Source organism: Thalia democratica, chromosome 1 (genome assembly GCF_965202585.1).
Source record: "Thalia democratica chromosome 1, ktThaDemo2.hap1.1, whole genome shotgun sequence".
Lineage (NCBI taxonomy): Eukaryota > Metazoa > Chordata > Thaliacea > Salpida > Salpidae > Thalia > Thalia democratica.
The window spans coordinates 57,100,469-57,115,018 of NC_139165.1; positions in this window are offsets into that span (position 1 = coordinate 57,100,469).

Sequence of the window (14,550 nt, forward strand, 5' to 3'; positions counted from 1 at the left end):
GTTAATACATTAGTCAGCAATAGTACAACATTTACAATAGACTTACAATGTAGTTTTTAGACCGTAGTATAAAGGTTTTTGTATCTGAATATTACAATTGTATAGTTTCACTTTTAAAAATTTGCTTATGTTAAAATTATTATAGTCACGTGAATTATTATAAGATCCAACTTAAATATAGTTATAATTGCTTACTTTTAATCCTACAAAGAATAGTTCAAAATATTGTAAAGTAAACGATTTAGTGAATTGTATATGATTAACGAAACACTTCTGTTAAAATAGATTGAAAGAACAAAAAAATATAAAATAATGAAAAAAAATATTTGTAGGATGAAATATAAAAAAATGAGGTAATAAAAATAAATTAAACTTATGTTAAGTCAATACTAAAATAAAAGTTTATACTAATAATATTTTTAATATAACACATTAAAATCATAATGTTTTTAAGAAACTAAAAATGATATATAAAAAAGTATTTTAATAACTTTATTAAGACTAGTTTGTTTTTGCACAAAATCCAGATTAAAAAATAAAATAAACAAGTATAATGGGTTAGAAACGATCGGGTTAGAAGTGATCGGGTTAGACGTGATTGGGTTAAATCGGGTTAGAAATGATCGGGTTATAAATGATCGGGTTAGAAGTGATCGGATTAGAAGTGATCGGGTTAGAAATGATCTAGTTAGAAATGATCGGGTTTGAAGTGATCGGGTTAAAAATGATTGGGTTAGAAGTGATCAGGTTAGAAATGATCGGGTTAGAAGTGAACGGGTTGGAAATGATAGCAGGTTAGAAATGATCGGCTCCCAGCTCTATATATGTACGAGACTAAAGTTCGATTTGTTATTATTAATTTTTGAAATTCAATATACAACGCTTGTTTATGATTCAGAATACAAAAGTATATAAAAACCTCACTAGTGTCAAAGAACAACATTTTTTTGAAAAACTAAAATCATTTAAATATTTCTTAGAAGATCGAAATTGAATTTGTTAAAATCAAGAATGATGACCAGTAAAAGTTTTAGACCTATACATAAATTAAAATTAGCTCTTAAAAAAAAACTGTTTTTAAAAGCTTAAGTTAAATTTTAATACTATATTAATAAACTTTAATTTTTAAATATAGACTAAAACGATGACAAAGTATACTTAGTTCAAAGCTTAAAACTTCAGCTTACATTTTGAAAAACTCAGTAGTTTTTAAATAAGAGCTTAGAATAGTTAAGAAACTAATTTTACATTAAGCGAGCTTTAATAAGACTAATAGAGTTTAAATAAAAAAGAGTGTAAATTAAATATAGTTTACAGATTCAAAAACAAATTATTTAACAAAATATGAAAAAATTTTCTTGATTTGACTATTATAAAACTTAACTAAAATTTAAACTTTACCTTAAACTCAATCTTAATATTAAAATTCAATTTGTTTACTTTTTTAAGTAAAAATTTTGAGTAAAAATCTGTTTTAATTTTAATTTAATTGTTTAAATGCTATTTTCCATGACTATCACATATCTTTTAAGATTTATTTAAGCACTGACGAGGTCTTTGACCGAAACTTAGTTTGAAAAATAAATTCTTGAAAGAATAAACTCATATAGTATATCTTATTTAATCTTTAAATATAGTTTACCATTGGCTAAAAGCAAGAAAATTAAATTTAAGTTTCAATAAATGACAGGTTCTAAATATAAAAAAACATCTACCTCTACTTTTTACTTATTAAACAGTATACACTTCTGATTTAACAACTTAGAATTTAATAATGATAATTCTAAATGAAGACACTATACTAATTACGATTACTAAATTTTATTAACTTTATTATTTCAAGTTTTATATATACTGATATTAATATTCTTAAAAAGTTGTATTTCATATAAATTCGTCCTAAATTTGAATGCAACTTGCCAATCTGGTCTCCATACTTGAGAATTGTATATCAACCATATATAAATCTCTTAAAGAAAAAGTACGGAGTAGTCTTTAACGGCTGCAATACTCATTATATTTCTTACATTGACGACTATCAAAACTTAATATTTAATCTTTAAATTCAAAAGACTTATACTTTTCCTAATGCTTTTTAAAACTAATTAACTACAATCAATTTATAATCCATTTTTGAACTTTATTAAAATAACTAATTAGCGCGAAAATAAATTGAAAAATTCATGCATTCATATTTATCTTTCAGTTTAAATGTGGAATTAGCTTTCAAACTAAACTAATTTTGCAAAAAAAAAAAGATCAACTTTGATTTAAGTTTACTTTATTAAGATAAAATACTTTATACTAGAAACTATCAGTAATTTAACAAGTTTTTAAACTTATAAACCATTTATTTAATATGTAGCATTTGGTTATAGTTTGAATTTATTAGCAGCGCCTTTCCTCTGTAAATAATAAACCATTTTTTAATTTTTTCAATAGATATTTATTTGATCTGTATTCTTAGTGTGCTTTGGAATTTAAATTTTAAATTTAATAGTTAATCAATGCACTAAATTTTTGGATTTTTTTTACAATTGACTGTACCTTAATTCCAATAATGTTTATTTATTTAGCAAAGCGACAAAATAATCGATAAAAAAAATAATGAAATACTAAACGGTTGTACAAATGTACAGAACCTAACTCTAAAAGTCAGGATGTGTATATCCTATTGATATTTGAACAAGAATAAATTTTATTCATGAGCTTTTGTAGTTTTTTTGAATTCTGACATTCTAGTATGTTCTAAATGAATTTTACAAAAGTAACCATGAACATATTTTAATCAAGAAGTGCGTGATTCAGACTATTTTGCTGATTGCTGCACTTAAATCATTGAAATAATTTACTAAATTGTCTTAATATGTTTTTGCTGAATTTTTAAGAGAAGGTTTTTTGTTGAAAAGAAATCGGAAGTTAATTCTAAATTGAAAGATTGTGCAGCTATGTTTGGTTTTATTGGAACTCACTGATCGATGAAAGAATTTATCTTAAAATTGCTTATAAGGGAGTTAAAATCAATTTTGTTTAAAACCTTCTCCTTCAAATTATAAATAAGTCAATTATTATTATACTAAAGTGTTGATTTCGTTTGCTGTTAATCTATAAACATTGGATAAAACTGTAGTTTTTGGTTTCAAGGTATATAAATTTTCGTCTCTTTGTTAAGTGTTCATTCAGTTTAAGTGGCCTAAATTTTGATGCCTGGGTCTAGCGTAGGATAACTAAATTCCAATAGCAATAAATATAAAAAATTAAATTTTAACAAAAGCTATAAGAAAATTAAGTTTTATTTTAAACAAAACAAACTAAAATTCATTAAAAAACAACTTTGTTGGGTTTAATTTGTTTTCCAAACAAACCTTATTTTAAAACTATATCAAACAAACATATAAAATACAGATCAAGTTAATAACTGTCGGGTTAGATCGGGTTAGAAATGATTGGGTTAAATCAGGTTAGAAGTGATCGGGTTAGAAATGATCGGGTTAGAAATGATAGCGAGTTAGTAATGATAGCAGGGGCGTCGCGTGGGGTGTTGCACTGCCGCAGCTGCACCACCTTGAAATTTTGTAAGAAAAATTTAGATGTCTATAATGTTTTCGTTATTTTTTAGAACAAAATCTCTTATAAAACTCCAATTTAGAAAACAACCATTTTGCTCACTTCACTGCCACACACTCTTAGCTGACTGCCGCAAATGAACTCAAAACAGCAAATTTAACAGTACAGGTTTAAGTATCATTCCACAAGTTATTTTAAACAAAAAATGAAAACAAAGCTTAGCAGAGCACAGGCAACTCGAGCAAAAGTAACTCGAGAAGAGGCAATTCGAGCAGAAGCAACTCGAGAAGAGGCAACTCGAGAAGAAGCAACTCGAGAAGAAGCAACTCGAGAAGAGGCAAATCGAGAAGAAGCAACTCGAAAAGAAGCAACTCGAGAAGAGGCAACTCGAGAAGAGGTAACTCAAGCAGAAGCAACTCATGAAGAGGCAACTCGAGAAGAAGCAACTCGAGAAGAGGCAACTTGAGAAGAGGTAACTCGAGAAGAGGTAACTCGAGAAGAGGTAACTCGAGAAGAAGCAACTCGAGAAGAAGCAACGCGAGCAGAGGCAACTCGAGCAGGGACAACTCAAGTCAGGGCAAGTCGATCGCCTTTAACTCGGATTTTTTTTTCTGCACCACTTAAGAAAAATACCACGCGACGCCACTGAATGATAGTAAACCATATAGAGATACATATATCCGAGTCTTCGATATAAAAGTTTAAATAGAAAAAATGCTTTAATTTTTATTTGAACTTCTAAACAAAATAGCAAACGCTAAACAACTATTTAAGTACTATTTTAATTCGTGGATATTTTTTTGTGTTGTTTCTTAAACCATTAACCTAAGTACAAAGTAATAAAACCTTATTTTGTTATGATCCCTATAATCTCATTTGTAAAACAAATTTATTTTGAGCATCAATAACAACATATAGACGAAAAACTAAAATTAATTTTTATCATGGTTAGTTACTGACAAGCTCTAAATTATTTATTGTTTTGTTATTTTTATTAACTCATTAAAACATTCTGGAAAAAAATCAACCTTATATTTTTTTAAACATCTCATCTAAGTTATAAATAAATTACACTTCATTTGGGTGCTACCAGGTAAAATCATAAAAGAAACTCATAAATTAATCAAAATTTGTGAGTATTTGGTTTTCAATACGATGTAGACTTTAAACTTAATAAAACAAAGTTATGCTTAGTACAATTATACCTGCCAAATAATTTTCTATGCTAATTTTAAGTCTTAAAAGTAACGGCAAGTGCGAGGAACGTATAAATTTAAAACTTCGGGTTTATTAAAAATATTATTAACTAAATTATCATTACTACAAAATAAGTTAAAAATCGGAATATTACTTATAAAAAACTATTAAAAATTTTTTTTATAATTATACTAATAAAGAATATCTCTTCTAAAAAAAGTTCTGTGAAAAAAAAAAGAAAGTTTACTATTTTTATACTAAAACATCATTAACGTATATTCTTAGTTCAAAACTTAAAATATAATCTACCATACTAAAGAAAGCATCGGCGAAAGACTAAAAGAGCTTAAGCCTTGACGTACATATGCCGTGAGAGAAGCTCAAGTAAAAATAAAATTGTACTACTTCGATCAGACTATAAGCTTTCTATATGCAAGCTGCAGAAATCTCGTGATCTGATGATTGAAATGATATGAGCAAACCTAACTACCATATTGAAAGTTTTAGTGTGATTTTGAACATATTTCATAAGTGTTTGTTATGCGTCAGACACAAGTTTTACACAAAGCAACGTTGATTTACCCAAATGGGATCTTCAGGCCTCTCTCAAAAAAAAAAAAAAGGCTTGAAGATCCCATTTGGGTGAAACGACGTTACCTTTGTGTAAATAAAATTAATATTAAATAACATTTACACAAGTTTGTCTAAAACAATCAACGTTATGTCTGTATACTTAAATTAAACAAAAACTGCAAATGTTGTTTGTTGATAATCACTGAAATAAAATAACAAAGACTATACATGTATATAGGTTTATACAAAACTATAATTTTATAAAAACTTACTACAAACACACATCACATTGAAAGTGATTAAGGCAATAAGGTTAAAAAGATAATTAATGAAATTTATAAGGGTCTAAGAGTATTTATGCAAGGTGCAGTCTAGCATGCTTTAATGATATTATAAAAAATAAAAAAATGACAATTTTATACTTTTTTATTAGATTTTAGTGTATAAAACTTAAACTAACACCTAAATACTTAGAAATGTACTATAAAATGACTGAACAATTTTCAAATACTAGGTTATCTTAAATATTTATTGGTCAGCTCAGCTTAGTTTATAATTTACTTTTTTTAAGTTAATGATGTATAAATAAACACTATAATCCACACTACACTTTATTTACATGTATATAATACAATATACAAAGCATATTCAAATAGACTTTTTTCTGAAAAAACGTAAAAATTTTCCTGCCTATTAAAAAAATAAAATTACAAAAACTAATTATTGACCTAAAAGAATTTCTTTTAATTGTAAACAAACTTGTTACCAAATATAACTTTAATTCTTATCCTTAAATATATTGTTCAAAAAACCTCTCTAAACTTATTCTTGAAGTATGCTTAAATCATGTAACATTTTAAGCAAACTGATTTAAGAATACAGAATTATTAACAATATCAGACAGTGTTGTAAACTGTAATAGAATAGAACTTACACTTATACACCACATGTAAATTAAGCTAATAGTTATAAAAGCAATACAAGATGTATTTAGTTTATTTAACTAATATATTTTTATTAATACATAAAACACTAGTTTAGAAACATTTAACATAAAAAAAATAATTTAAAGATGACTGAGATATATAGAAAAGTAATGATAATTATTTTATAAGATTTAAAACAAAGCTATAGTACTATATTGCAAGTTTTCTACATATTCTAAAAACCCAAAAAAAAAACATAAGGCGTGAAATTATAGAAACTTGAAAATGGATGGAAGAAATGCAATACTGCAAAAAATATACTAACGATTAAAAGTTAATTATTTTGGTCAACTAAGAATGTTCTAGAGTTCAACAAAAATGTAAATCAATTTCGATTCTCTGAAAAATTTTTAGTTTTTAGTACAAGCTAAAAAAAACCATTGATTGAATATTATTTTACATGATAAAAAAAAAACTTTAAAACTTTAGCATACAAAATTTATAATTGTAGTATTTGAATCAAAAAACACAAATGAGTTTGTAGAAAATGTTAAGATATCATGATTCTACTTTGTTCAGCAAGTTATGGGTACAATGATCAGCTATTTCATTTGGTTGTTTCCATTTATTTTTGTTAATAAATTCATCATTCCAATCTACTGGTGGTTCTAAACTTAAGCTTGAAATACTTGTAACTATTGGCTTTGTGTCACAAATTACAAGTGGCTGCTGTTGGGACCTAAAATCTGTGCAAGCAATATCTGCCAACAAATTGTCCTCAGTAGTTGTAGTAGAAGGATCTAATGGAAATAAAAGTTCACTGTGTTTTCTTAGATTGTTAATAATCTGTGAATTGCCTTGACTTTCATTTAAATATTCATTTCTATTAAATACAAGTTTTCTTCTCTTAGCTGGAGAAGGTAAACTTTGACTACAATGCAGTGAAGATGGTTCAGGATACTTTCGTTTTGGGGAAGAGCACACAGGTTTTAAGAATTCCAACGAATCATTTGAAACTTCAAATGTTGAGTGAATAGAAACTTTATCTAATGGGCATAGATTTGGTATTTTTACCAAACTAGGACCATTTTCATAAGAAGAACTTGATTTCATAGAAAACAAATGCTCTTTTGGATCATCACCTACATCAATAACATTACCTTCATACAAACCGTTGAGGTCTGTTATCTTAATCTCTGAAAGCAAATTTTGATCTTTTGTCAGAGAAACTGAAGAAAGTGGTGGCAAACTTGAATAGTTTTGAACCACAGATTCTTCTGTTTCATTATTAAGTGGAGGGAGGTGTGGAATTTTATTTGCAATGTTATTTTGATCAATCAAAACTGGTAATTCATTTCCAAAACCTAATATATTATTGCATTCATTATTGACCTTTTGAACTGAAGTCATACTTTTTTTGCTATCTACAGTGAGCTGCTTAAAAAGTTTGTTGTTTTCTTCAGATGATAATTTTTTACTAGAAACTTGACTACAATTTTTTTTGGGCTGACTCAACTTAATTTTTTCTGCAACTAGTTTTTCTTGTTGGATAGAAATACTATTTATAACATGATTTCTAACTCTCTCGATTGACAGCCTACGTAAAGTTGAACTCAATAAAGCCTCTTTTCTGAAATCAGAATACCTAGACTGCTTGATAGCTTCCTTTTTAACAAGAGTTTTTTGCCAAAACTTATCAATGTTATCTTCAGCCATTTTATTTTCAAAGTATTTAACTTTTAGTCTAAAAAAAATACTTTCATGGTTTTTTCTTAGCAATTAAAATTATATCTAATAATAGCTTAGTAATTTACTAAAAAAATAATGAATAAAAAAATTGTTATTTTACTAGATAAAAACAGTACATTTATTAAACAAGTTTAAATAATTTTAGAAAATATTTTTTATACTGGAACATGAACAAAAATACTCCATTGCAGTAGTAAGCAAATTCAAAGTAATATTGCTTTGAAAAAAACTATTAATTTTCAACTATGTTTTGAAACTAGTTAAGTTAAACTACTTTTTTGTTCATCATTAAACTATTGTTTCAAGTTTTTGTTTTAAATAGGTGTGCAAATTAAATATTTTATTCACGACCGACTTCGGTGGCAAAAAGTTGCAACCTCTTCAAGCAAAATTAAATATTAAACTGCATATATATATATATATATATTTATTTATCTAATTATATAAAAACTATAATTTATACAGCTGTTTCACACATGAAACGTAAAATTTCATGTACTCCTCAGTAAGCTACAGTTTATTATAATAGTTAACAGAAATTTAGATTTCGAAAATTTTTATAATAATTGTGACGTAGTAATGGTACAGTTTATTGTACTATTAGCTTAATTTGAAATAATACGCTGTGATTGTTAATCTATGCTTTTTAGGAAAGTTTAGAAAGGTTATTTTAGAAAAATGTTTTAAGCTATAAGAAAAAAATTTTTGGGTTGTTGGAAAAATGTTATAAAATACTCATTTTTGCTGCTTCAATTTTATTTTGTTTTAATATTCAGAACTTTTTTTAAAAAACCTTTAATACATACATATATATATATATATAATTTATTGGAAAACTAAAATTTCAAAAATACTGGTACATGTGTTTCATAAGACTAGACGCCTTAATCATCAGCCAGTTTTATTCAAAATAAAAAACACTTTACTAAACATAGATGCAAAAGTTATACAAAAAAACATATGTAGTAATTTTTTATAACTTTTGAATCTATGTTTAGTCAAGTGCTTTTTATTTTGAATTTAACTGGCTGATGATTAAGGCGCCTAGTTTTATGAAACGCATGTACCATTATTTTTAAAATTTTTGTTTTTCAATAAATTATTTAAAAGCCCTTTAAGTGGGCTCAGTAGAAGGTGTTCAAGTTTAAATAATAACCTTATTTATATATATAAGATTTGTTTTTTAAAATAGCTAACAAAAACTACTTTTTATGGATATAAAATATATGCTGTACTTTGCAACGTAAGTTTGCAACTGAGTCAAGCCAAACCTTTTTTTTTTATCTTCAGACTAAAAATTAAAAACATTATATTCAGGATTGCCACACAAACAGTCAAAAAAAATACCTGAGTGACCAAAAACTGTTCTAAGTGACCTTTAACTTTCCTGAGACTTCCTGAAATTTTTTCAATTCCTTAAAAAAAAATTTGCCTCTGGCGCAAACTAACTATACCTCATTTCATTTTTCTTTTAAAAGATAAAACTTTAACCTCTAATGTAAAATTTGACAACACTTGTCAATACTTACTTTTCTTTTTTTTTACTGAATAAAAGTGTTTATAAGTTATAACAAACAACTTTATCTATAAATGGACAGATAATACAATACAATTTTACTAAAAAACTACATAAGTAACTAAATTTATACAGTATATAAAATCTTTAAAATGCATAGTTTAACTTCTAAATCTCTAAACTGTTTCTGTTTGTTATAAACTCAAATCAATTAGATTTTAAACAAAAAATACTATGTTATTCCTAAAAGTAGTGAAGAGCTACCCACAAGGGTAAAAAAATAAGCTTTTTAAAATCAATAAAAATTAACTTCTTTAACAAAATTTGTAATTAAGATAAAAAATATTGAAACTAGATTAACTAACTCTCATTCAAGATCTAGAAAAAATCTGAATGCAATTTTAGAAAAATCTTGAAATTATCCTTGGTTTTGTATAAAAAAAAACTATCTAGAGCAGGGTTTCCCAAACTCATTTACTAAATCGCCCCCTTTTCAGTAATTTGAAAAAAAATCGCCCCCCACGATTTTACAAAGTAGTTTTTCTTTTGAGTACAAACTTTTGAGCTAAAAAAAGTTGTGTTCAAAATGTAATTTAGTCTGGTATTTCTTATGCACGCACTTTTGTGTTCAAAGTAGTTTAGAGGGCTTTAGAAAATAATTTACAGTTTTTTTCTTAGAAGCCCAGTAAAGTGTATTAAAATACTTAATTATTAAAAAGCCTTGTGTAATCTGTAATCAATCTTGTTTAAATATGAACTGTTTTGAAACTAATGAAACTTTTAAGTCAGTGGTGGACAACTTTTGTAGTCGGCAATTCATATTTACTAAAATATCTTTTCTAGTTTAAACTTGTTAAAAAAAGGTAATTGCGGGCTGCATGATTTAAAAAAAATAACAAATAAGAAAATTAAAAAACTCGAGCAAAATTGTAATAAAATGATTTAGTATTATTGTGATCTAGGAAATACTATTGTGAACTGAAAACGAAATGAAAGCGTATTTCAAAATGTTAAGTATCAAAAAACTAAATTTTATTCATTTTGCACAAGTAGTTTTAAATTTACTTAGCGGGTCGAAATTCAACTGGATCTGCGACTGGATCTGAGCCTTACGTTACCCATCTGAAATTTTAACTGAAACCTGACATTATAATAATATCACATATAACAAATTTCGGACATTTAGAAGTTAATACTAAGTAATTTATTTAAGCCGCACAAAATACTTAAATTATTTTATAAATAGGCATATTTTCAAATAACTATACAAGAGATTAAAAAACTATAAAATAATGAACAGTTTATTTTACACATAACAAAATAAAAATTAAAAACTAATTTCTGATCTAGTTTGAGGAAGTTTGACCGACTGTTTGATTATCTCACATGAAAAGTGGTTTCATCAACAGCTTCAGTTAATGCAGTAAATTTATTAATTTCAATGCTAAGATATATTGTAAGCAAGTTAGTTATAAAGTTAAAAATTTAATTTTAAACTATTTGTTTCGTAGTACAACACTATGAAATAGTATTTGACTTGGAATAATCTTTAGGGAACTAAACCTTAATTTTGACAATTTTTTTTCTTTATTTAAATTCAAAAAAAAATCCAATGTTTTACAGTTAATTCTGTGAACAGAAAGTAATCAATTAAAAAAAACTTTTAAGTAGGTTAAAATTTTGTTTTGTAACTGTAGCAGTCTTTTTGATGGCTTATTTAATTCTGTTTAAATTTTTTTTTCTAGCTATTAGTCTCTAATAATTTAACAGAGGAAAATAGTGAAAAACTAAAAGCTAGTGTTGAAGTATTAAAATAAAGTAAGTATGTTCTAATTGCTAATATATGTGAATTAAGATAAAACAAAAAATAGTTGTATTAATAGTTTAAAACTCCTTATATAATAATAAATTTTTTAACAATAATAAATAAAGTTAGAAAATAAAATTGAGTTTAAGAAACTTTTAAATGAAAACGTAGAAGTCATTTCAAATAGAGACCTCAAATTTATACTCTTTTAAAACCAAAAAATTCTTTTTAGAAATAAAAACTTTAATGGCTACCAAAATTTTACAATCAGATAATAGTTATATAATGATATAAGTTATATACAGATTAAACAAGTAATAACAAAAACCTGTCAAATAAAGGTCTTTCAAACAAATATTTTAATCACTATGCTATAAAAACTTTTAGTGTAATGTAAAACGACGAATATGAACTACAAAATTAACAAGGTCAAAATAAAACTATTAACAATTTTAAAACATAAACCATTTAATAAATATAGTAGACTTCCGCTTTCATTAAAAAAAAGAAGATCTATACAAGCTATTAAATATTATATATATTTTTTTTTATAAATATTTAGTTAGTAATAGACTTAACTTAAGTTAAATTTAAGAAAATATAAATTTGCACTTTTTTTTGGGTAAAAAAGACGAACCAAAGAGGAAGTCTACCGTAATTAATATTTATTAGGCATTATGCAAACCTGTTGTAGAATAAATAACTTAATAAAGTTGTTATTTTAAAAAGACTACTTAAATAAAATACAAACCGGGCTAAATAAGAAATATTTCAAAAGATCAAATAAAATTACAAAACTTTCATAAAATAATGTCTGCTACTGAAGTCTAATATAATGTGAAGGATAAGGTTCATGAATGCTTGCAAGTTTTTCTAATCTGATTCTTAATCAGTAAAATAGAGCCTTAAGTCACCTCTTTTATAAATATCTAGATTAGATCTTTTGCTCAAGATGCTGATAACTGAACTGAAAGCTTTCTCAACAACATAGCTAGAAGGAAAAGCTATAAACAACAGTCTAAATTCCTCTCAAATGATTGAATACTTTTGCCTTATTTTTTGTTGAGCCCAAAAAGCTTTCATATCGTTCTTTGGAAAAATTTACTTTAAGTTCAAGGTCAGTTTGTAAGTCTGAGAAGGTTTCCTGTAAGTTGTTTACTTCAAAAGTATCTGCCTCGAAGGGATCCATATTTTTATCTATATGATAGCTTATTTGTGTCAAATCTAAATTTTACTACTTATTATGTTAAAATTGTTAAAAATTCCAAATTTTTTCCAAGTTTTTTTTTGCCTAAATTGTCAAATTTCAGAATTTTCCAGGTTTCTAGGTAAATTGGAAACTCTGTATAGTTTTATTTCTTAGTCTAACTTAGTGACTTTTCAAAAAAAACTGAAAATATCATGAGGTGATAGTTAATAATAAATAACATAGATTTTTACAAACCATTTATGATCCCAAATAACATATAAGTCAGGTTATAAAATAGTGAGAGGGATTCCAATCGTCTATGATCTATGTAATTGTTAAATAAGGAAATATTTACTTGAAAGTAGGAGTCATAAGCACTTGATTTTTTTTTGTTACATAAACAAATAACTATAAATAACAACATTAATAAACAAATAACAACTTTCTACTAACTTTTTTGTTTAAGTTTCACCAATCACGTCAAATAATTAATAGCAAGCTAAAATTAGTAAAATAGCAATAAAAAAAGTAAAAATCTTATGACAGACCAAAATTTTAAAATCGCCCCCTTTTCGCCCCCTTACTAGTTATCGCCCACCCTTTCGCCCCCTAACTAATTATCGCCCCCCGAATTACTAAAATCGCCCCCAGGGGGGCGATATCGCCCACTTTGGGAAACCCTGATCTAGAGTCATCTGAGTTAAAAAACAAATCATAATGTCATGAGAATTTCAAAATATCCTGAGTTGTCCTGAGTGGGGCAGCCCTGTATATTAAACTAAAAGTTTTTTTAAATAAATATATATATATAAATTTAGCAACAGAGTTTCAAGCTATATTTAATTCAGGTCTGTTTTAAGATATTAAGGGCATAGGGGAGTGGTAAATCACTTTTTTCATAATTTGACCTTATTTTATAGAGTTTTTCTAAGCTACAAGATACTTTTTACAGATTTCAAAAAATCAAAATATTTTTTGAGACATAGCAGGCCAAAGTCAGGGCAACACTAGGTTCCTTATGGGAGGCACAGCTAAAATTGCAAAAAAAAATATTTCACTAAAAATATATCTTCTCCTACATTTATTGAGATAAATACTTCAAACTTTCAGGAAATCTTCCTTTCAATATTTAGAAAACTTAATAACAAAATTTTTTTCTAAATTAAAAAATAAAAATTCTATAAAAAAATGGTCAAAAAAAGTTAATAACAAAAAAAACATTTACTCTTAGAATTAAAAAACCTAAAAATTACAAGCATTAACAATAATATTGTATGTTAAATTACTTATTTTTTTATTAACATGAAATTATACAAATAGTTTAATACTAGGGGATTCTAAGAACTTTTCACAAGAACTAACTACAAAATGAACTATAAAATGAACTACTATATTATAGAACTTTAAAGTTATTCCATAGAATATAAAACTTTCAATAAATATTCGAGATATAGTTTAATTTATTTTAAGTTTCTGATATAAAACATATAAAAAAAATTATCACAACTTCAGTAGTTCAAAATAATTAAAGATGTTTTAAAATGTTTTACCTAGACTTAAACTATCAATATGGACTAACGTACTCTATACTTTGAGAAATCATTTTTATACTGTTTTACTAATATATTGATTACTCTGATCTTCTACTGTGAATTATATGACTAGGCAGCTTCTATATTTTTGGTTGATAGAATCTTTCAAGACCATAGAAGTATAAAAAGGTTTTTTCAAATTATCATTAGCTTTTTATTGGAAGCTTGAAGTATGAACTATAAGTAGTGATCTACTGAATCTAGGACACAGATTTTTTGCTAAGATCAAGATCCAAAAAAAAAAAAGAGCTTTAGTGGTCATTTTGTTGGAACAACTGTTTATACTTTTTAAGCTTCACATTAATTTCATAACAAAAGACACAAGTAAATCCATCAAGCATAAACAAATGTACAGTAGTTGTACTTTTACTGATTGTGATTAATTAATAATACTGATTTATATTAATATATAAATACCTTGTTGCTAAAGAAGT